Genomic DNA, 24682 nt, shown 5'->3' on the forward strand with positions numbered 1-24682 from the left:
TCTACCTAGAGAATTCTTCAATGTCCCGTCAGGCGCCATGTACGAGCTCCCCTGCTAGCATTCCTTACACAGTTGGGAAGAGGAGGCTGAGATTTTCACAGTACAGTATGTTAGTTAACTCCCACTCAGTCTCTCTTTCTTTCTTTCTGATGCGGCTCCTCTCTGTTCCTATTTTATGTCTCAGGTCCTCAAACCTGGAATTTGTCTGGTTTAATTTTTACTGAGAGTAAACCTCCAATCTTATGCAGAGGTGACTCAGGAGAATTGCCTATTTGAGGAAAAGATGCAGGCCTACTGCTTCCATGAAAACTCACCCACACTCCTTGCTTTCAGCTCCACACATTCTTTCCCTTCGATGCTGCCTGATGCCTTGAGTCCCTGAGGCCTTCCAGGGCTCTCTGAATTGGATCTGTTTCCTTCTTATCTTCATCCCAGTGGGCACTTAGGACTCAGCTTTCTCAGCCACATAACTCATTACCAACAGTCAACTTGCTGTCCAGCTTTTTAAGCTGTACTGCCATCTCTCATCTGCTTTAGTCTCCTGTCTCATTCTCTTGGACTATATGGTCTTAAGCTTGTTTAAATCCCTTTACTATCATTTTAGTGAGATTTGGAGAAGAAATTATGTAAATACATATATTCAGTTTTTCACATGAAAGTTGAAACTTCCATAAAAATCATTTTTAATAGTTCCATAATAGTCATTAGTAGATACATTATATCTAGTTTTCAGACAGTTAAATTGTTCCCCTTTTTATTACCTTCACCGAAAACAACACAGTAGTGAGTCTCTTTACTCATGAAATTCTTTCTACTTTTGAAACTATTATTTTTAAGATAGATTTCTGAGAGTATAATTAATGACAAAGTTTAAAGGGGTTTCATAATTCCTCTGCAAAGTTGTTGTATCAGGGAACAGAACCACACATAGAGCATGACAGCATTCATCTCTTTCCAACAGGAGCTTTGCAAATTATTCCTTTAATTTTAAATCAAGGCCATATCAGAATAGGATTTTTTTTCTGTGACTTTTAAAAGCAAGATTTTTCACCATAGGAGAAATCAAAGTGGAATCTTAAAGAGGAATGACAGAAAGAATTCTGTGAGCAGCCAGGAAGTGCTAGAAAACCAATGATGTACAGAAAACAAATGCTGCTTGGCAAAAATGACCTAGCAGAAAGCCGGTTTTGCTTTGTTTCTTAAGACCAGGAGTTTGACAAGTCCTGATGAAGGATAAAAGGCTAAATTATGAGACACTTTTAGGAATGTGTGTGCATGGCTTGGAGACAGGGTTTCCTGAGTTTGCAAGGGGTGTCCACGGGAGTCTACAAAGACTAAACCGTAAGTACCAGGCAAGAGCGGGGGAGTGGCCACACAGCAGGAGGATGGGCTTGGGACCCAGGGATTTAGGTGGATTGCAACATACCCCACCTGTGCCTCCTAAGTCCCAGTGTCCTCATCTGTAAAATTGAAATCCTGGTGCCTTTGGCACAGACTTATTATGAAACACGGGAAAGAATCTTCGTGAAGGTTTTTGGTTGTGAGGCTGAAATTTGTCTAGCCCCTTTCCTTTCCCTCCACGAGGATGCTATGATTTGCCAAGACAATAAATATTATTGATCCAGTGATTTCTTTGAATTTTTTTTTTTTTTTTGAGACAGAGTCTCACCATGTCACCAGGCTGGAGTGCCATGACTCAATCTCGGCTCACTGCAACCTCTGCCTCCCAGGTTCAAGCAATTCTCCTGCCTCAGCCTCCCGAGTAGCTGGGACTACAGGCACCCACTACCACGTCCAGCTAATTTTTTGCATCTTTAGTAGAGATGGGGTTTCACCATGTTGGCCAGGATGGTCTCGATCTCTTGACCTTGTGACCCGCCCACCTCGGTCTCCCAAAGTGCTGGGATTACAGGTATGAGCCACCACACCCGGCCTATTTCTTTGATTTTTAAAAATCACTGACTATAGTCGGGGCATGGTGGCTCACGCCTGTAATCCCAGCACTTTGGGAGGCCGAGATGGGTGGATCATGAGGTCAGGATTTTGAGACCAGCCTAGCCAACGTGGTGAAACCTTGTCTCTACTAAAAATACAAAAAATTAGCTGGGCGTGGTGGTGCATACCTGTAATCCCAGCTACTCAGGAGACTGGGGCGGGAGAATCGCTTGAACCTGGGAGGCAGAGGTTGCAGCAAGCCGAGATCACGCCATTGCATACCAGCCTAGGCAACAGGGCCAGATTCCGTCTCAAAAAAGAAAGAAAGAAAGAAAAAAAATCACTGACTACAATAAGCTTATATCTTAAAGGATTTGCATTTTCTTCCCCTTCTGTTCTGAGAGCACCATTTAAACACCTCATCTGTAAACTGAAAGATTTCGGCCCTAGTTTTCGGCATTCTCTGGTTGTTTATCCAGTGTCACCAAGTTTATTCACAGGCCAGCCCAGGTTTGCTTTTTTGGTTTTGTTTTCACATCCACAGTGAACACAGCCACAACGCACAATACAATGGCAAGCCTGTGTTTCCACTCAACAGCTCAGAAAACCCCAGGTTGGCATGTCAAGTGTGTTCTTAAAAACTAGAACTTATGGGGCTTAAATCAGATGTAGCTTTAAAACCGCCTATTAAATTTCAAGTGAGTTATTTTAAAAGTAAACTATAAGTCTGCTATAGCAGAGAAGGCAGTATTTTATCAGGAAGCTTCTAGTAGACACACTGATCACTCAAGCACAGCCAGGAAAGCCTGAAATACATATGGCCAGATTAGATGCTAACACGGGCATAAAGATAACGGTGCATTTCTAAGGCTGGGATGCAGTGAAATGCAATGGGAACCCAGGGGTTAACAGGGCTGAATGCAAAGGAACATATTGGTAAAGACAATCTATATGAGTAGTAAAAGACACTGAATAACCCCTGGCATGAGATGTGATAGATGGAACTGTTGAAAGATTTGCATGACTAATCCTGAGCTGAAGTCTAATATCAACTTCTTTGCTGGTCATGGTCTACTTAAGATTGAATACAATTTTTTTGTGAAATTGAGATAAAGTATGCATGTACATTGCGCATACATACTAACTTACTTGTTGCTACATCTCCTGTAGGGGCTTCCTACCAGAAATTGAGTATGTAACAGAAAACTCACTCTTTGTCTTGTTTGTTTTTTTAATTTGTTTTGTTGTAGTTTCTTTGAGATGGAGTCTTGCTCTGTCACCCAGACTGGATTGCAGTGGCGTGATCTCGGCTCACTGCAACCTCTGCCTCCTGGGTTCAAGCGATTCTCCTGCCTCCACCTCTGGAGTAGTTGGGACTACAGACATGCGCCACTGCACCTGGCTAATTTTTGTATTTTTGTAGAGACAAGTTTTTGCCATGTTGGCCAGGCTGGTCTCGAACTCCTGACCTCAGGTGATCTGCCCACTTTGGCCTCCCAAAGTGCTGGGATTACAGGCATAAGCCACCGCACCCAGCCTCACCCTTTGTCTTATTAAAGGAACAGAGTGTGTGTTCCCCACCTACTCCTGTCTTATGCCAACCGTTCCCTGGCCTTTTGGTGGGCAAACTCCCTAGAGGGAGTTTTTATAAAATCTTCCTTAACCTACATGTAGCTTTACATGTGGATTTCTGTATACAAGCTTAATTTCTGTATACAAGCTTAAGATGGGAGGGTGGGGGTAAAGGGAGACAGAAAGAGAAAGAGAGAAGGAAAGCCTAAACTAATAACATGTAGACAGAAATGTCTGCTGGAATCTTCCATACTCTTGAAATCTTGGTAAGATTGGAACCTGTATATCATGATCTATGACGATCCAGAGCTTTCCACCAATATTATTTCCAAAACTGGGGGATAGTTACATTATTGCAGCCAAATCTATTTCTAAGGTGCTGCTTCTGCTGAAACAGGGTTCTGCCTCATCTAGATCCAGATGTGGAATTCAAATCCTTCTTTAATTTCCACATGATAATAATGACAGCAAAACAGCTCACAAAAAGCATTTTCAAGTGCATGAGGATCGGACACCTGATTGAATATTTGGAGGGGAGCCTGAGGGAAATGGAGAATGGGTTTACATCATGGAAAAACAAACCATTTGAAATTGAACATTAGAACATTTTTGTCTTTAAAACATCCTTTGGCCATTTTGGCTCCATGGGATTTTCACTGCAGACTTCACCCCCTGCCAAGGCTCTTGCTGACTTCTCTATTTTTTTCTCCCTTCTCACCCTCTTCCTTCTCACATTTAGATTTTTTAAGTATTCTTTCACTCTTGTGAGTGGCAATCCTGCCCTCTCCATCCCTGACTTTCATCCCTGACTTCCAAAATCAACTCCTGGCAAATTTCACACACCAAACCCATTATATAAGATGCAGACCTGGCTTCCCTGGAGGGCAGCTGTTCCACAAAACATGATGCTCATTCCTGTCAAGTGAGGGGTCTACCCTGGCTGACTGACATCTGGTCTCAGCAGAGCGAAGCAAGTCACACATGAAATACACACTCTAACAAAGAAAGCGGCCATGCAAGACAATGGCTTAGCCCAATTACTGGCACAAAGTAGATGCTCAAAAAAAAAAAAAGGCCATCATGAGCATGACTCTGTAGCCTTTTAAAAGATGAGATAACTAAGTTTTTGTTAGATCATTTATCTGCCTTCCATGAACACCCATTCAACCCATTGTCCTGCAAAATTCTTAATGAAGGGCAAATACAGCAAAAATCAGCTCTCTCTAATCAAACATCATGCACTGTTCCATGATGGGACTCTCTACTCCAGTGAACACGAGAGGGGTCTGGGGGCCCATGGCCTCCTGCATCTCCTGTGCTGTGGTGGTAGTGAGGAAGGAAGGAAGCAAGCAGGAGTTTCCATGGATCTCCATTACAGTCTTAAAAGACATCCTGGGCTGTTTGCAAAATCTCTATTGTTGGATGCAGATAAGAATAAGGGTAAAGGTAGACCCAAGTCTTCGTGAAATTCCACCAAGAAATACAATCCTCTTCTCCTAGAGTTTCTGATGCAGAAAAGCAATGTTATCCCCCAAGGAGGAAGAAAGTGGAGGAAGAAACTTAAGTGGTAATGGGAGCTTGCAGGGATTTTAAGTTGATCCTGTGTCTTTCCACATCTCTGCAGGTCCACCAAGGGCTCTCACCACCTTGCCCCCTGAGGCTAGTCTGTATTTTATTAAAAGACAGGTATCCATCCTCCTGGGGAAGAACCATTCCCCGGCTGTGTGCCTCTGTGTGCTGTGTGAGAGACCTCACTCCTTCTCAGCCTTCTTTCTGGGGCACCTCATGAGACAACACCAAAGGGGCCAGCACAGAAATTACTGAAATTTGTGTGTACTAGTTTGGTTTTATTCTGCCTTGTTTCACAAGAAATTTTTAGCAGTTTTCAACTATATCTATACACACACACACATATATGTGTGTGTATATATATGTATATATGTGTATATACACAAGAGACATATATACATATATACACATATGTGTGTATATGTGTGTATATATGTATATAGTGTGTATATATATATACACACACACACATATATATAAAATAAATTAAATAAATAAACAAAACCCCACGCTACCATCACCAAAATATCTTTTATAGAAATAAGACTTAAATATTGAGGGTCTGAAAAATATAAGCGAAGGACAAGGAATTCAAGATTAGGATGGGGCTGGAGTGTTAAACTCACATCACGGGCCACAGATACCTTCCGTCATCCCAGTAGCATTCTCAAAAGTCACCCCTTGTGTGGTCACCCCTTGTCGTCGGCACTTCTTTCCTGTCTGACTCTGCCTGCCGTTTTCTCTTGCCGTTGGGACTGCAGTGGACACTGTGGTGTGATGCCAATAGCCGTGGATGAGTCACCCTCTTGTAACTCAATCTGTGTGTCTTGAAGTAAGTCACTTATCCTCTCTGGGCTTTGGCCCCCTCATCTGTGAATCCAGAGAGAACATTAAGAATAAATAAGACCAAGACATTGGCTCACAATGTAGTAACCCTGTTTCCCTCCTTGACATGCTCACAACAGACCAGGGCAGCAAGGTGCTCAGAGGCAGAGATCCAGGCTTTCCAGGAAGAGTGTGGCAGGAACAGGACAGGCCTGCTTGCACTTCAGGCCTGATGGATGGGAGGGGGCTTCTCTGCACATGCTCCCTACTGTTCCCCTAGCTTTTCATTCTGAGGTCGGGTGAAAGGCACTGGGCAGAGAGCAGTGCTGTCCAAAATAAATATAATGCGAACCACGTGTGAACTTTAAAATGTCTAGTAAGCACTTGAAAGCATAAAATGAAACATGTGAAATTAATTTTCATAATATGTTTATTCAACCTAATAGTTTAAAAATATTATTTCAACATGTTCGTGATATAAAAACTATTATTGAAATATTTTACATTTCCTTTGTACCAAGTCCCCAGAATATGGTGTAGATCTCACACTTGTAGCATGTTGCAATTTGAACTGGATACATGTCAGCTGCTCCAAGAATAGTCACATGACACTCGTGGCCACCATATTGGACAGCACGTTTAGTGGCAAAGAGAATGGAGACTTTTGTCCTCTGAGGGCAAAGAAGAAGGACTGACCTGTTACCAGGGGCCTGGATGCCATGCTGCAAGGGGAGGGCAGAGGTTTCAGGCTGCAGCAGGGATGACGGCTGCAGTCTACTTTCAGACATCACTCCAGGACAGCAGGATCTCGGAGAGGTTGTGTGGGGGCACCTAGGGAGAGCCCGGACACTAAATTCAGTGACTTCAGGGGGCCAAAGGAGGGGCCTTGGGACACAGTACTGATCCAAGTGAGGGAAAAATGTGTTGTGAGGCATGTCTCCGGTGTCACTGGAAGCAGAAATGCCAGAAAGGACATTGAAGGAACAGCACCTGACCCCTGCATTTGTAGCAGAGCAGTGTGATCAGTGGGGACAGATGCCTCACAGCCTCCTCTCTCCCTATATTATTATAGTATGTGGAATCCCCAGCATTGCAGAGCAGGCCTGTCAGGTGGCTGTCATTGGGCTTCTCAGGGACCTTGGTGAGCACAGACCCAGAGCCAGGTTTTATGTGATTTAGACAAATCTAGAAATGTGACACCTTCTCCCCCTCAAAACTTACAGAGTAATTTATACCTGCTGTATCGGTCCTTAAGTCCTTTGTCACATACACATTTTTTTAATCCACAAAACAAGAAGCTTGATGTTGAAACAGATCCAGGAATAAGATGCACAGAGGCTCACTGCTCTCTGATACCCACTTCTGTTCGTGCCCTGCCTTCCCTCAGGAAACTGTTGCCTCAGATTTGTCTGGGTACTAAAAATATCAGTCTGGGCATGGTGGCGCACGTCTATAATTCCAGCAGTTTAGAAGGCCAAGGCAGGTGGATTGTCTGAGGTCAGGAGTTTGAGACCAGCCCGATCAATATGGTGAAACTCCCGTCTCTACTAAAAATACAAAAATTAGCCAGGTGTGGTGGGGTGTGCCTGTAATCTCAGCTACTCAGGAGGCTGAGGCAGGAGAATTGATTGAATCTGGGAGGCGGAGGTTGCAGTGAACTGTGATTGCGCCATTGCACTCCAGCTTGGGCTATAGAGCAAGAATCCATCTTAAATAAATAAATAAATAAGGACACCTATTGCTCAGAGGTCTTTCCTTTAAAGTCTCCATATTCTTTACACGGCTTTCATCTCACACAAGATGAGGAGAGGTGGACTAGCCACAGAGCAAGCGATCCTCAAAGAGTTAAAGAGGAACAGCACTGGTCTTGAATTCCCTACACCTCCACAGCCACCTATCGATAGTGGTTATTACATCTATGTAGAGAGAAGACTTCAGACATAACTGTTCTTCCATTTTAGACAGAGATCTGGTCCTATGGCTTTGTAGGAAATTCTCCATCGAAATTCCTTCCCCTTTAGCCCTGCAGCCAAAGGCCTAGATTAGTGGTTTTCACATGTGGCCACACAGTACAAGCACATGGGAAACGTTTAACATCTACCAGTCCTCATTCCCACCATCAGAGTTTCTGCTTGAATTGGTCTTCGGGTGATTTTAATGAGTGACCAATGCTGAGAAATGCTGACCTAAACCAAAAAGTGGAAGTTCCTTATCTTCTAGTTCCTGCTCCCCTTGCTAAGAAAAGGAAGCAATCTCTTCTAGATGGGTGGAGTTCCAGGTCCGTTTTACAGCAGTGGCCAAGTGGCCCAGGAGCTAGAGCAGTGCATCTCAAATTTTAACGTACACGAAGACCACATGTCCTGTAAAAATGCAGCCGGCCTAGGGTGAACACAAGATTGTGCATTTCTAACAATGTCCTAGCGGAGGTTGGGGTTGCTGGCCGCATTTGGAGTAGCAAGGCACACAAGTGCCTCCCACGGAATAAGGAATTTTTTTTTTTGAGACAGAGTTTTGCTCTTGTTGCCCAGGCTGGAGTGCAATGGCGCAATCTCAGCTCACTGGAACCTCCATCTCCTGGGTTCAAGCAATTCTCCTGCCTCAGCTTCCCAAGTTGCTGGGATTACAGTGTCCGCTACCACTCCCAGCTAATTTTTTGTATGTTTAGTAGAGACGGGGTTTCGCCATGTTGCCCAGGGTGGTCTCGAACTCTTGACCTCAGGTGATCCACCCGCCTCGGTCTCCCAAAGTGCTGGGATTACAGGCGTGAGCCACCGCGCCCAGCCGGAATAAGGAATTTCTAATCTCCCTTCGAGGTCAAAGCTCCTCGTCTTCAGCCATGATGCAGTTATGCCTCTGGCCTCGAACTTCTCAGTGCAGTTCTCCTCAGACTAAGGTTGGAGAAGGTCTGTAGGTTGGGTGACTTTGCTGAAGACTTGGGTGGGTCACAGCTGGAGGTCACATGCATAGAACACTGTCATCCCACAGGCCCAGCTCGCAGCTTTCTCTACCACCTGCTCGGCTGCCTCCCAATCCCAGACACAGACCCCAGAGTCATGGATGAGTTTTCCCTGGTCTTAGCCAAAAAGCTGCACCCACGTCCGGCCCCACTGTGAGGTCTCCCTCTCTAACCCATGGACTTCGCTGAAGTCCTTCCTAAGAGAAAGTCTGGTCAGCGGTGTATTCTCTATCCGGTGCAGGTACAGCACAGGAGCTCTTGCGGAAGAAGGAAAAGAGGGCGGAATGTGTGGGTGCACTGACCCTCCGTGAACCCAGCGGCTCTGAGTTAACTCTGCAACGCCCCCTACAGAGCGAGAATGCCTAATACTCACCCTGTGCAGTGCCGGCCTGTGCACTAAATACCTCTCACCACAGCCACATGATGACTGCCTGGAACTCTAGATACTTTGCCTTCATGGTCCCCTTCCTCCATTAAAAAACTAGTATTATTAAATAACAAATTCTATTTTATGATTGCATTGGTATAAAGATGACTATATTAATAGTATGTAATAAAATATTTTTTCATTGAAAAGTTCATTTTTTCCCTTCTGATATTTAAAAGAAATTAAAACATTTTCTGGCTGGGCGCGGTGACTCACGCCTGTAATCCCAGCACTTTGGGAGGCCGAGGGCGGGCGAATCACGAGGTCAGGAGATGGACAGCATCCTGGCTAACATGGTGAAACCCCGTCTCTACCAAAAATACAAAAAATTACCTGGGCGTTGGGGTGGGTGCCTGTAGTCCCAGCTACTTGGGAGGGGGAGAGAGGAGAATCACTTGAACCAGTAGGCGGAGGCTGCAATGAGCCGAGATCGCACCACTGCACTCCAGGCTGGGAGACGGAGCGAGACACCGTCTCAAGAAAAAAAATTCTGGGAACCTACAGGTTTTGTGACCCCCTAGGCATGTGCCTACAATGTCTAATGGATAAGTCCGTCCCGCCTCAGACACATCTGTTTAATCTTCACAACGGTACATGGAAAGTTCCAGCAATGTCTCATTTTATAGGTGAGGAAGCAGAGCACAGAGAGGTTGTGAGCTGTCTCAAGTCACACAGAAAGAGGTAGAGCTGAATTCAAACACCAGGTCATCTGGCCACTGAGGCCCTTGTCATTCATAACTACCATGCCACAGCACTCCTCTCTTTCAAATATCTGGGGACAGCTCTTCTGTCTTCACTCCCTCCTCTCCATAAACTTTCCCAATGTTTTCACACAAAACAGGGAAGCATGGTACAGTAGACACAGAACGGAATACAGACTAACTCTGGGTTTTTGTTCTGCATTTGTGCCAAATCAGCGGCTTTAATTCTCCTGAGTAATTAACTCATCATGAGCCTCAGTTGTGCTATCTGCCTTTTTGGCACACAATCCCTGCCCTGCCCAACACTCACAGTAGTTACATGGATCAGAGTCAGTGAGGGCATGCTGGCAAACATTCCTCGCTATTATTGCTGTTAATAACTGTGAGTTGCATTGAATCTGATGATAGCTGCTTTGCAAGGCGTATTAACAATAAGAGTAATCACAGGAGCTGCCATTGATCAAGCGCCTACTGTGAGCCAGGCATCATGCTGCTCCTATGACCAGCATTCTCTCTTCCTCACAACCACCAAATCAGGTGTACGTAGCATGTTTATATCCCCAGTTTCACAGATGAGGAAACGGAGATTCAAAGAGGTTAGGAAAAGCTTTCTAAAGGGCACAGAGTCAACAGCAGAGCCAAAATTTAAATCCAAGTGTGTCACCTCAGTTCATTTCACTAAGCCGCACTGCACTGTATTACTTTAGCGAAGTGTACGTATCATTGCATGATACATAATACAGTACTGAATATTGCAATATTGCATTATAATACAGTATTACATACAATAGAATAATATGTATTAGGACATTAATGTCCAATAATGTATTAGGACATTATTGTTAGTTCATAAAGCTGTAATCATACTACTAATAATATCTAATTTCTATGTAGGGCCCACCACACATAGCTTCGTGTTGAATTAGCCCACACCAACCCCATGACTAAAGTCCTATCATTGTTCCCAAATGACAGAAAAGAAAAATGAAGTGCAGACATTTAAGAAACTTGTTGTATTTGGTCAGACTCCTCAACAAAAGTCCCTGAGAGGAAGATTCGCGTGCAAGGCCGGGCACAGTGGCTCATATCTGTAATCCCAGCATTTGGGGAGGCCGAGGCGGGTGGATCACATGAGGTCAGGAGTTCGAACCAGTCTGACCAACATGGTGAAACTCCGTCGCTACTAAAAATAGCAAAAATTAGCCAGGAATGATGGCATGCACCTGTAGTCTCAGCTACTCAGGAGGCTGAGACAGGAGAATTGCTTGAACCCTGGAGGCGGAGGTTGCAGTGAGCCGAGATCGCGCCACTACACTCCAGTCTGGGCAACACAGCGAGACTCTATCTCAAAAACAAAACAAAAAAAATTGTGTGCAAATGGCTTCTCAAGGAAATGCCTCTGGGAGAGCCAGCACAGGCAGCACAGGTGTTGGGGGGAGTTGGACAGGAAAAGGGAGGAAGATAAGCAAAAGGTAAGAAATCCACCAAAGTTTTACATGGGGTAGCATCCGCCTGATCCTTCGGGGAGCTCTGGAATGTAAATGCTCTCAGAGTTGTGCCAACTCAAGACAGGAGAATTCTGAAAGAAAATCACAAATTGTTTTTCCTATTTTCACACAGTCAACACAACACGAAACAATTCACCTTTGGTTACCTAAATGTGTGTGTAGATTTTTCCCCACATACCAATCAAGCAAGTCTCCAGCAGACACCAGCCAGGCATCATTAAGTTCGGTTTAAATCTGACACTGTCTACCTGGAGTGAGCAACAGATCCCGTGGGTTAAGGGCCCAGCCTCACAGACTTCCCCCAACTTCAGATGCTAATTCCAAGCCCCAGGATGTGAGCTGTGCTTCTAATCAACCAGCAAAATCAGCAATTTCCTAGAGGGACTTGCAGAACTCAGAGAAATATCTTACATGTTAACCTGTTTATTGTAAAGTGTATTACAAATGATACAGATGATGCCAGGTGTGGTGGCTCACACCTGTAATCCCAACACGTTGGGAGGCTGAGGCAGGAGGATCAGGAGGAGGATTTCTTGAGGCCAGAAGTTCAAGACCACCCTAGGGAACATAGCAAGAACCTCATTTCTATAAAAAAGAGGAAAAAAACACTTTTTCAGGCATGGTGGTTCATGCTTGTAGTTCTAGCTACTCAGGAGGCTGAGGTGGGAGGATCACTTGATCCCAGGAGCTCAAGGCTACAGTGAGTTATGATTGTACCACTGCACTCTAGCCTGTTCAACACAGGGAGACCATCTCCCTCCATCTCCCTCTCTGTCTCTCACTTTCCCTCTTTCTCTCTCTCTCTCTCTCACACACACACACACACACACACACACACACACACACACACACAGTACAGATGAACAACCGGATGAAGAGACAGGGCAAAGCACGTGGGAAGAAGCATGGAACTGCTACATGTTCCACAACCAGGAAGCTCTCTGAACCTGGGCCTTTGGGGTTTTCAAGGAGGCCTCATTCCATTGGCATGATCGATTAAAGGTGATCAACTGAACCTTCAAACCCCCTCCCTTCCCTGGAGGTTTGGGAAGAGGATGGGGCTGAAAGTCCCAACATTCTAATCATGCCCGGGTCTTTTGTGTGACCAGCCCTCATCCTGAAGCTACCTAGAGACCCCCAGCCATCAGTCGTCTCATCAGCATACAAAGCACCCTCATCATTCTGGAGATTCCAAGGGTTTTACGAGCTTTGTGCCAGGAACCAGGGACAGAAACCAAATCTATATTTCTTATGATATCACAATATGATAGAACTGAGCCCTTTGTATTCCTATGCTCTTCAGTCATTGGGTTAAGGGTCATCCCAGAGAATCCACTAAGAGGGACTCAGAGGGATTGGCCAGAGCACCAACATTCTCCCTATACTTGACTGAGACTCACAGTTCTGAGCAGTGGAGCTGGGACTTGACCCCAGCCAGCATACCTCCAGGAGTCATTATCTTAACCCCTATTAAGTTTATCTCTAAATAATCAAGCGGGATTTTTAAAAGTAACCCCATGTGACAAATCTGTACCAGGGGCTGTCCTGTTTCAGTGGCCACCACACTGACACCTGGTTACCTCATTACCCTGAGCCCATTAAAAAAAAAAAAAAAAAATTGAATCTTATAGAACTAAAGAGCTATGAGGGGAAAAAATAGTCTCCTGATTTACTTATGCAGATTACACGTTTCTGCATCTGCTTGCGTAGAGCCAGCAAATATAAGCATTTATTCAAATAGGCCCATGTTTTAGAGTTGTTACAATACCTGCAGCTTACAAGATGAGCATAATTATCCTATTTTTTACAAAGTCTAATGTGATTTCAACTAATGTCAGTAAGTTTTGATTGAATTTGCTGCTGATTAGAGTTTATCATCTCTTTGAACAACAAGAAATTATGTCTTATTCAGTTTGTTAGCAAGACTGGCGTTCAGTTTATAGCCACAGCACCAATGGTAATTATCAAGGATAATTGATTTCTAAAGTGGACATATTAATTACATAGATATAGGAAAATTAAAATAGCTTACCCTGTCAATTAGAATTATGAAAAATAAACAAACCATAGACCTTGAACAAGAAAGTTTAGTTTACTCTGCCAACATACATTCCTTTTTTCCAGGGAAACTGTACATCCCATTAACATGGTTATGGCACAGATATGGCACAGAGAGAGGCTCTCACGGGCTAGCTTGGAAGAGCAGATTGCAAGGGAATTTTAAGTGTGACCTATAGCAGAGTAAGGGGAGGAAGAAAATATATGTGGGAAGTGAAAATTAAGTTTTCTGTCTCCTCTGAAAACCAAAAAGAATGTGTCACGTGAGGGTGGCACATAGGAGAACCCATGTAATCATGCATTCATTCAAAAATTATTGATTGAGCGCCTGCTGTATGTTGGACAGTGAGGTTGAAGTACTGACATATGACTGTCCTCAGGAGCTTACAGGGGAAGTCAGGCATTTCCCATAAAAATACCTAAAGAGCTATAAATCTTAAGTAGCATGAAAGTAAAGGACAGGCTGCTATGAGAAAGACTAATTGAGGGACCTAATTTAGAGAGAGAGATCGAGGAAAGTCTCTCTGAGAAGGTAATATTTAACCTGAAACCTGATGAGTTAGAGAGGCGAAGAGGGAAGAAGGGAGAAATGTGTAATCGTGGGAAAAAGTTTTGTGCACTGGAGAAAATGAGAGATGGTGAAATTTCTGGAATTATGGCAATGTTCTATATCTATGCTGTCTCATATGGATGCATCTATTCAGCACCTAACAGGAGGTCAATGAAAATAATGAACTAAACTTTTAATTGTAAACTGCATTTAATTTAAATAGTGACATGTGTTCAGAGGCCACCATATTAAAGAATGCAGATCGGGGTCTTATAACCCCTGATAAGGGCTGCAAATTGTATTCTAAGAGCAATGGAAACCACTGGAGATTTTGTAAGCTCAGGGGTGTCAGAGGTGCCACAGTTTCATATATGTTTTTAAAGATACACAGTCTTCTGATCCAAAAGACTCTGTCATAAGACTGCTCACTCTTTTGGAAAACAGAAATAGGATTTGTCAGATTTTTCTATCAACCGAAGACATCATGTTTTAATGTGTGCTTGCTGAGCAAATTTGTTCTTCTAATTCTGTTGGTAGTGTTTATAAGGCATGAATAAGTTCTCTGGCTGATGCTAGGTGGTCCTAATTATGGTGATTCCCAAGTCAAACACAAACCAAACATAACAAGATATTTTTCATATTTTTCCTTAATCTTGACCCTTCAGGCCGGGGACAGGTGGCAACAAGGCCTTTCAGAGTACACACTGATGCATCGTTCTGGGGAATGACAAACTGCATTTAAGCCCAGGCTTGCATTTTTGAGCCCATGAATGCAATGACATGAAGAATCAAGAGGGCATTTGGCCCCCCATGCAGGCACAGGCCCCACATGCCAAGCTTGACCTTGGTCAGCAGGATTGGCAATGCCCTATCAGAGTGGTTTAGATGACCCAGGATTGGGTCTTTCTGCATTTAAATCTGGCCAGCATCAGGGGAATCCAGTAGCAAGTAGCTGAGCCTAATAGACAGGGCCACTCGTCTGGGCCACAATTTCAACATTATAATTAGGAGAAACAGACAAGGTCAAGCAGCAACCTTAGGCCCACACTTCTTTTGGTGAAACACTCTTTCCAGCTCTGACTCAATTAATAGCTAATTAGTAAGCTAAGACTTATACAGCACTTACTATGTCTCAGGCACTGTTCTAAACAATGGGAATAATAATGATATAGACATTGTGGCATTGTGAGATCTAATGAACAGTATCTATTCATACATACATAAATATATGTACACACATATATATATAAAACGTCCATATAATATTATTTTCCTTTGCAGATAAGCGACCTTGGACACAAAGAGTTAAACAACTTGTCCAAGGTCGCGCAGCTAAGAGACTCCGGGGTCTGTGCACACTTGCTGCAAACAAGAGGTGAGTGAACTTAGCACATTAAACACTGGTGTGTCACTGGTCTAAGAGAAGATCTCTAACCCAAGCTGGCCCAATAACTGGACCTGAGCTCATGGCCACTAATTGGTCCAAATTGTGTGGATGTCACCCAAGTTTTTGCCAATCACAATATTTCCTGTGAGTGTCTGCCTCTGGAGACTAAGTTCAGAAGAAGCAAAGCAAAGAGCTGCAACATCATCTGTAGAAACAGTGGGAGAGACCAGCACTCCAAAACAAAGAGAAAAAAGCCAAGAGTGACAGCGAGTAAATCTTGGTGGAGTTCAGGTCTCCCAGTCTAGTTTTTGAGGTGCTGGATTTGCCTTTCCTTCCCAAGGCCTGGATTTCGTCTTTTAGTTGACGCTGAGAGCAACTCCAGAATCTTCAGCTGGTTCCAGTTGGGTTCATGCATCTTGTCACCAAAGGTTGCACATACAGGAAGGTGACTGACTAGAAGAGGTCAGTGCAGAATCCCACCATGATCTTGTAGTCCTGAGTAATGTGGCAGAGTGCCAGAAGTCATATTAATTAAGTCTAAATGTTGTTGTCCCCTGAAGGACTTTCAATACAGTGATTTAAGTTTCCAGGGATCATTCACCCAATGGTTTCAGAACATTTGGATAGTATCTGAACTCAGTGAATCTCTGCCTTCAGCATTTACTTTGATCTATGGCCATCAACAGCACCCACCAGGAGGTGGAGGCCACAGCTTCATATGCTGTCCACTATGTGCCGATCAGTCTACATTTTTCAATGACTTATTGTCCTTCAAACCTTTGTCCACTAGATACTTACTTAATTTTAACGACTGACAAGGACATTTCTACAGTTAAAAGGACACGCATCATCTGGAATAACAAAGGGCAGGGTTAGCCATGAGGTAGGGAATAAAGTGCGGCGAAATGTACATGGATTTTCTTCACTTGGCCAAAATGTGACTTTTCTCTTAAGGTTGTCTTCCTTCTAACTAACTTACATTTTAATGTCCTTATAACTTAGTCATTCAACAAGTGTTTCTTGAATGCCTGCTATATGTTAGACATTATGCCAAGTATTGGGAGTACAGAGATAAAAAAGGCAGTATCATTGTCCTCAAGGAGATTCATCTAATGTTGGACTCAGACATAGCAAAAGACAGCGTTGACAGCTTCTTCAGCATCTGTAGCCCCTTCCTCCTTATTAACAGACCCCTGCTCTTGTTCAGTTACCTGCCCTCTGCCAGTTATGGGTCCCAGGACAAGGCGACCCCATTCCTGGCTTAAAGCCCGTGCGTGATGGTTCTAAGGGGAACCCCTTAGCCTTACCAGGGATTAGTGCAGGAACCCAGGCCTGAGACGGTCAGCACCCAGCCTTCCCCATTAAAAGACTGACTCAGAAGCAGCCACATGACCTCTAAGAGTTCAATGAGATAAAGAGGGAAAGTCTGCTCTCTCTTTCTCTGGCCACTGGATATAGTAAAATGATTACAGCCATCTCGTTTCCAACTTGGAGATGAAGCCAGCACCTAGAGGATGGCAGGGCAAGAGAATCACAGAGAAACTGAGCAGAAGCGCCCAGACTAGCTCAGCCTTGCAGCCCAATCAACCTGTGCATTCCCAGCGGCAAGAGTCTAGATTTTTTCCTCGTTATTTAAACCCATTTGAGCTGGTCTATTCCAATTGATAGAGACAACTGCATAGAAACTGAGAATGCAATGAAAGGTAGTGCAGAAGGCATTAACGGATTGCTGAGGTTAAAGGATAACCACTAGCAGTCCCAGTGAGGGTCAGGGTGTAATGGCAGCTCAGGGCGTGCTTTAGCGGAAGAGACACCCAAGTGGAGCCTACAGGGATGAGTAGGAGCTAACCAGACGACGGAAGTAACCAGGGAAGGAAGACAGTCCAGATAGAAGGAACAGCCAGACAGAAAAAGCACAGGAAGGAAAAACAGAACGAGGCTCAGCTTTTCTGAGTCATGAACTATAAGGTAGACAGTAGAAGGTGAGGCTAGAGCCAGACTATGACAAATCTGGATACCATGAAGTGGAATTTCAGACTTCCTGGTGACACTTTCTGTGACCACTCAGAGAAGCTCCTAGTCCTCCCACAGTAAACTCTATCCCCTAACCCTGATATATTTTTTTTCTTCACAGCACTTATTACTGTCTGACACTATATTACTTGTTTGCTTCCTGGTTTCTTATCTGCTTCTCTCACTGGAATGTAGCTCCATTAGAGAAGGGAATTTTGTCTTGCTTTCTGTTACATCCCTACCCAGAAGAATACCACCTGGCACATCACAGACAAAGAAAAATTCTTATTAAGTGGCTGAGTGAATACATTCCTGCCCCTATCACCAGAACAACCTAATTTATGGGGCTCTTACCAGGAAAAACCTAAAACCTGAGTCTTATCAGGAGAAACCTAAAACCTAAAACCTGATGTGACCACCATTTCCTATTCTATGTTCAGTTTTCCCATTTTGCAATCTCTGCTCTCCTCATATCATCCTATGATAGCTCCCATGCAATCATCCTGGAAAAACCTGGGATGCCCCGATATCATATATGTCATCTGTAATATCCAGCAGTGCCAAGCATCCAAAATGACCCAAAGAGACTATAACTACTTCAAGGTCAAAGGGAATTCAGGAAGTTAGTGTGACAGAGGTGTAATACGGAAGGACAGAGACAAGAGAAATGTCGGTCTAGGTGGGTGAAGAACACACTTCAAGATGCAAGTCCAATATAGGTTAGTCTCATGAAGTTAAAGAATTTCAGTATCATCGCCAGCTGTTAGAGATGAAGGAAACCTACTCGAGAGATCATCTAGCTGCCTTGCTACTCTAAGGAGCAGCATTGCATCACCTGGGATCTCATTCCCAACCCTGCCTGTCAACAAGGGAGAATTCATATGCACATCCTAAAGCCCTGCTTTACCCCATTTACCCGGCAGTACATCCTAGGTCTTCTGTTTGAACTATCCAGCATCACCTTGGTCAGCATCTTCATAAAATGTAACTCTGTATCCCATATTTGGAAAACAAGGAATGTCACAAAGAAATCCGATCCCTAACTTTGTTTTGAAAAATCTGAAATCTGGCAACCCCAAGTGTGTGCATTCCACAGGGCACCAATTGACAGGAGAGGAGCAGTGGCTCCCCTTGGGGCAGGTAAGCTCCAGTTTCTGCAATCACCCTTGATACCTGTCTAGAAAGGCATTTGCTTTCCAACCTGTCATCTGGCTCTAATAGAACTCATTTTACAGAAAAAGAAAATAGGTTTAGAAGGGCTAAGCATCTCGGCTAAAGAATCACAGCTAGTACAGTGTTCACTCACTTCTATTATCCTGCTTAAGTAATACGTAAGTGACTTCATTGTTACCTTGAAGATGAGAGAACTGAAATGTTTTTAAAGAACTCACTGGCTCCTTTAAAATCAATAAAGACATAAATAACAAAAATACCCTGATTTCCCAACACTGGAAAGGAAGGGACAATCTCCCTATGGGGTAGGAAGGCTGAAGATTCCCTGCGGGGCTGCACCACATGCAGACTCATCTTGAGAGATGGTCCTTCCCTTGATGATTCACTCAAGATCATTTCACCCTTCCTTATGGGAAAGGAAGTCTCGGGAAGCAGAGAAAATGCCACTGCAAATGGAGTTTATGCCTTCACTGACAACAAGTGAAGATTCGAGTGGGATACCATGAATTGACCATAATGCAATCAGTGATTGACTCAGTGTATTAGGCTGATCAGACAGACTTCCATGGAGTATGTGGCTTAAACAACATAAATCCATTTTCCCATGGTTCAGGAAGCCCGAAGTACCACATCAAAGCGTCAGCAGGGTCACTACCTGGTGAGGGCTCTCTCCTCGGGTTTTAGATGGCACCTGCTCTTTGTGTCCTCACATGGCCTGGCCTCTGTGGGTGCCCATGAAGATCACTCTCTCTTCCTCTTCTTATAAAGCCACCAGTCCTATAGGATTAGGATTTTACCTTATGGCTTCATTTATCCTTTACTACCTCCTAAAAGCCCTATCTCCAAATACAATCACACTCACTGCTAGGGCTTCGACATAAGAATTTTTGAAGGACACAGTTCAGTCTATAGTGCCCACACTCATATAAGTACCAGAGATAAAAGTCAAGGGTAAAATTCCAAATTCCAAATCCAGACTAGGCTGCCATACCATATAATTATTGGCTATTTTTATATTTCTGGATTTATCAAGTTCCCCACTCCCCTATTTCTCATTCTCAAAATTAGTGATAAAAATAATTAATAGTAACAAAAATAAATAATTCCAACAAATAAAGTCTGTTCTAATGGTATAGTGCTTCATAGTTATCGCATCTGAAATCGTAATACACACGATTTCCCTCCCATTTCACACATTGGAAAATAACCTGTCCAAGGTCACAGAGAAAATAGGTGCTCAAACTAATACTCAAACTCATATTCTTTAACTGTTTGAAGGCACTTACTTCTGTAACCAAAGGGATATCCAAAGAGGAGAACATGGTGTCATTTAGGTAACCTGGTGAGAATCATGGAGAAGACAACATACCATATTTAAAGAAAGTATAGAACAATAGTTAAGAACTTACATTGAGAATGGAAGGACAGATGCCCAAGCCCCAATTCTGCCAATAATCAGCTGTGTGAATTGATTGTGCTGTGTAGATGTGACTCAACCTTCCCAGGCTTCTGTTTCTTCATCTATTAAACACAGTTAACAACAATATTTGTCTCATTCTGAGAGTCAAACAACATAATGTGTGTAAAAATGCTTAGCCCAGTGCCTAACACATAGAGTAAATATTCAATAAATGAGAAGCAATTCTTACACATCAGCCTGGGAAAAAAGATATCTAACTGCAGCACCTACAAAGATCTGAGAGGTCTGTAAGCCAAAAAAAAAAAATTAGGTATAGAGAAAAAATGAAAAGAGAAACCTTATTCCTCTAATCTAGCAAAAAGAGACTCCAGGGAAAGCAGAAATTGTGATGTATAAACAGCTTTGAGATTACAATATAAATTAATCAAGGGAATTACTCTTCCTTCCAGAGGATTTAGACTAAGGGGCAATGGCCTAAAGCTACAGAAGGGGGAATTTGGGTTAGATACAGCAAGACAAGAAAGTTCTCAGCAGGGAAAGTAATTAGGAAATGAAATAGACTCCCTGGGGTTGGGATGGAGGAATTTTCCCTGGCAGTAATCAAGGAGAAATGAGGGGAAGAGGACGAGGCAGGCAAGGATTGCAAAATACTCATCAATTAGAAGAAATGGTTAGCTGCTTATCTTTTCTAAAGGATCCCTCAAGCATGTAATTGACAGTTATCCATGACCAAGAACCAGCAATTTTTGGTGGTCAGTGAGGGCTTAGGAGGGATGCAGGATACGGATGCTGACTTCAGGAAGCTTACAATCCAGTAGAAAAGGCAGATTTTCCCAGACAAAAAGGCTTAAAATGTATGCCTGTGCAAAGGTGGGAGGGTGGATTAGTACCATTTAACCCTGCCAGCTACTTTCCCCCTTGATACCATTCAATTATTTCATTGGTTTTTGTTTTGACAGATTCCACTGTGACAGAACAAAATGCCTGAGTTAGGTTTCAAAATTGATATGATTAATTTTATGTGGACAGTTCAAAATTTATTTTTTCCTGTGGGCTAAATGAGACATTAGAGTGGAACATTATCTTGGTGGGGGTAGAGTGGTGAGATAATACAGTGACTCTTTGGCACACAAGAGATAAACAGAAAACGTTATAAGAGGAAAACTAAGATTGACACCTGATTGTTTGGTGAAGACATTTGTCTGAGAGGAAAATCATGGTAGCCTGGAGGAGTCACAGATATCCACTTGGAAAGAGGTGAGATTCAACTTAGACATTGGCCTGAATCATGATGGATTTAAGAGAGTAGACAGATAGCTGTCAATCACCACAATATTTCTGTGTAGCAACCACCCACCCCAAACTCTAAAACAATAGCCACGTATTAATTCTCACAGTTCTCCAGGAAGCCTGGGTGGCTCTGCTGATCCGGACCAGGCTTGGCTAAGTTTTCCTGGGCTTGCTCCTGTGTTGGTAGCCAGCTAGCACGAAGGCTGGTCTGGCTAGTCAAGAATGGCCCCACTGGGATGGCTCCTTTCTGCTTCCCACCATCTTCATCTCCTGCAGGCTTGTTTGGGCCAGTTCTTGTGTCCATGTTAGGATTTTCAGAGAGCATGTGAGAAGCAAGGCTTCATGAGGCCAGCGCTCAGAACTCAGCATTTCCCTGACTATCCCCATATCTTTTTGTTGAAGGAGGAGCAATTCCGGTCAAATTTATCCCAGCCTCTTTTTTGGCTCAATACAGATGATGAGGGAAGGGGGATAATTTTGATTAATATAATGAAGAACTAAACTTAAAGAGCAGTGGAGAAAGAGGGAAAAGAGTGTGTCTGTTGTGCTCCCATTTAGAGAGAGTTTTATGGGTAATTTAGAGGAAAGCAGAGGTTGAGGGTGGCACATGGCAGTAAAATTTATGTACAAAAGATGAAAAAAGCAGATTCAAAACTTTTGCTGTGAGTGAGACTGTGATTAAACTGCTTTGCAGTTTTTATTAGTTTGGGACTGCCATTGCTCTGAGTGCAACTCTGTGCAGCCTGGCCGTGGTTTGGTGGGTGGACAGAACCATGGTTCCCACTGGAAGCAGAATACCATCAGGCTCATGCTCCAGCCTAATAAACATCTCACATCTACCTTTGCTCAGGGCTGACTGTTCGGCACCAAACCAAAGGGATAAATGAATCCTAACTCTGAATGAAGGCTGGAAATGAAATCGTCTCCAGAAAGAGATGGCCTATTCATCTGACCACTCATAAATTTTGCCTTCATTTGAAATTGGAAGAAATCTTACAGATCCTTCTTCCTGATTAAGAATGTCATAAATCCCAGGGATCAGAGGGATATACAGACTTCCTCTGGCTTCTGAAGTCTAATACCTTCTGAAGCAGAATAGTATCTATCCCACTCAGAGAAGTTCCCTAATATTTTGTTCTGTGAACTCAGAAACTCATTGCAGAAAATCACAATTTGCTAACTCAGAAATATTTTCCAATTATTTCTGAAAACACATCTTTAACTTGAGACTCTACTTTCTGTATGTTCATTATCAGTGTGAAGGGATATTCATAGAGACTCAAAACACTATGCACTGGTTGTCTAGCGTTAAGGAAACCCATTTTCAATGATACTTGTGAAACATGGTGAGGAAGACTTTATTTAAGACCATCACAAATAGGCACAGCGACCATGGTAATGGGATTTTGCAGTACAGAAAGGTTGCACTCAAATCCAAATACAGCCTGGACAAGTGGGAATCTACAGCTAAGGAGCCCTGGGGAGAAGTGGGAGGGGAGCCAGTGGATGAAAAATTACTAAGAGGAGACATCAGGGGAAAGAAGGATTCTGGCTCAACTTTGACCTAAGAGGATTCTTGCTGAAGATGGTACAGGGTGATCAGACATCACAGGGGACACAGCAGAGGATGAAGAATCTGCTCAAATATCAAGGCTGATCAGGTATCGAGGATGGGGAATTCTTGCCAAAGTGACTCAGCAGTTATTTGCTAAAAGTGGGTTTTACTAGAAAGTGCATAGATGAGCCTAGGAGAAGGTTCAGGAGCCTGACTAAAGTTTGGCCAAGAAACACATCTTTGTCACCAGTTTTATAAGGAAAATGCCATTTCAGGAGTCTGTTACCCATATCAATGACTGAAGAACAAGTTAATGATTTAATGAATTAGCAATTGTTCTCATCTTAGCACTTACCCCCTGAAGATTTCTAAGCATAGTTGAAAAAGAATGGACCGACGACATGCAGTTGCTTGAAGATAATGCCCCGTGGCAGCCAGCAGCAAACAGAAAGTAGAGCCATGTGGGATCAAAGTCCAAGACTTGGAAAGCTGCTCTGGTCCCTTGAAATCTCAAAAGCTGAGGGCTGCCCTTATAAGTAAGATCACATCAAACTTCTTCTTAAAATCCTTCAATGGTTTCCTGAGTCTTTACGGAAAAGTTCCACTCTTAGGGGCCAACAAGGATGCTTATGCTCAGGTCCCTGTCCACCCCCACCCCAGCATCACCTCCATCCAGCTGCCCCATCCACTGCCCCCCACATACATGGGAAATCTCAGACTAGTCAGTAAGGTCTAGTGAATAAAAAACAGTCCAGAAGCCACTCCTGGTACCATGTATGCTGCAAAACTTCCCCAGCTGATGTGTCTTTGTACATTTCATTCTACTGCTTGGAAGCCTCTCTCTGCAGCTCCAGATATTGAAGAAAATCCTCTCAACTCAAGTCCTCCCCCTGGAAGACATTCTTGACCACTCTAGGCAGCCATAAGCTCCCTCCACTACAAACCCCTGGAGCCATGCACACTCTTTGTCCATAGCAATTACTTCATTGCCCTAAAACTGTGTGTTTGTTGTCTTGTCTGTTAAGCAGAAAGGAATTTTCCAAATATCCACCAGGGATCACTAATATAAAGACAATCAGCACAGTGCAAATTGGTCCAAGTATTTGCATTAACTCCTCTTGGTCATATGAGAGGTTACCAAGTACATGTGATAGACCTGGGATCCTCAGCAGGTAATCTGTATCTCTTCAGAGTTGAGGCCAGATTGATTCATTCATTTATTCATCCATATGCATTTGTTGAGTAGTAGCTACCTGCCACCATATCAATTATCTGTTGCTCTATGCCAAATGACTTCAAAACTTAGAGGCTTGAAGCATCCATAACCATTGTTTGGTCACCATTCTGCAATTTTGGCAAATCTTAGTGGGAACAGTTTGTGTTTTCTCCATGTGGTATTGGTGGGACCACCCAACCCGAATTAGGGGACACAAGATCACGTCACATCTACATGTACCTAGTGCCCCAGCTCCAGTGACCAGAAGGCCCACTGTGTGGCTGTGGATCTCTTCCCTCATGCTCTCTCGCCCTCTAGGCTTTATCTCCCTATGTGGTCTCTACAGCAGGATAGCCTGGGCAGGGTATTTCCCTTTTTCAAGAGGAAAAAGGCAGAAATTGCAAGGCCTCTTGAGACTTAAGCTCTAAAACACGTACTCTGTCACTTCTGCCACATTCTATTGGTCAAAACAAGTCACAAAGCCAGCCCATATTCAAGGAGTGAAGAAATAAGATATTTTACCATCT

The 24682-nt window shown here is 43.5% G+C and overlaps 1 long non-coding RNA gene across 1 annotated transcript; it reads right to left on the minus strand.

The window, feature by feature from the left end:
• Positions 1–5588: 5588 nt before the first annotated feature.
• On the minus strand, positions 5589–7406 carry LOC110740413. Its single transcript, XR_002521892.1, has 2 exons — positions 6598–7406; positions 5589–5946 (listed from the first exon to the last, which is right to left on the minus strand). It is a non-coding gene; the product is annotated as an uncharacterized LOC110740413 (long non-coding RNA).
• Between the last annotated feature and the right edge of the window lie 17276 nt (positions 7407–24682).

This window comes from Papio anubis, chromosome 3, assembly GCF_008728515.1.
Source record: "Papio anubis isolate 15944 chromosome 3, Panubis1.0, whole genome shotgun sequence".
In the NCBI taxonomy this organism is placed as follows: domain Eukaryota; kingdom Metazoa; phylum Chordata; class Mammalia; order Primates; family Cercopithecidae; genus Papio; species Papio anubis.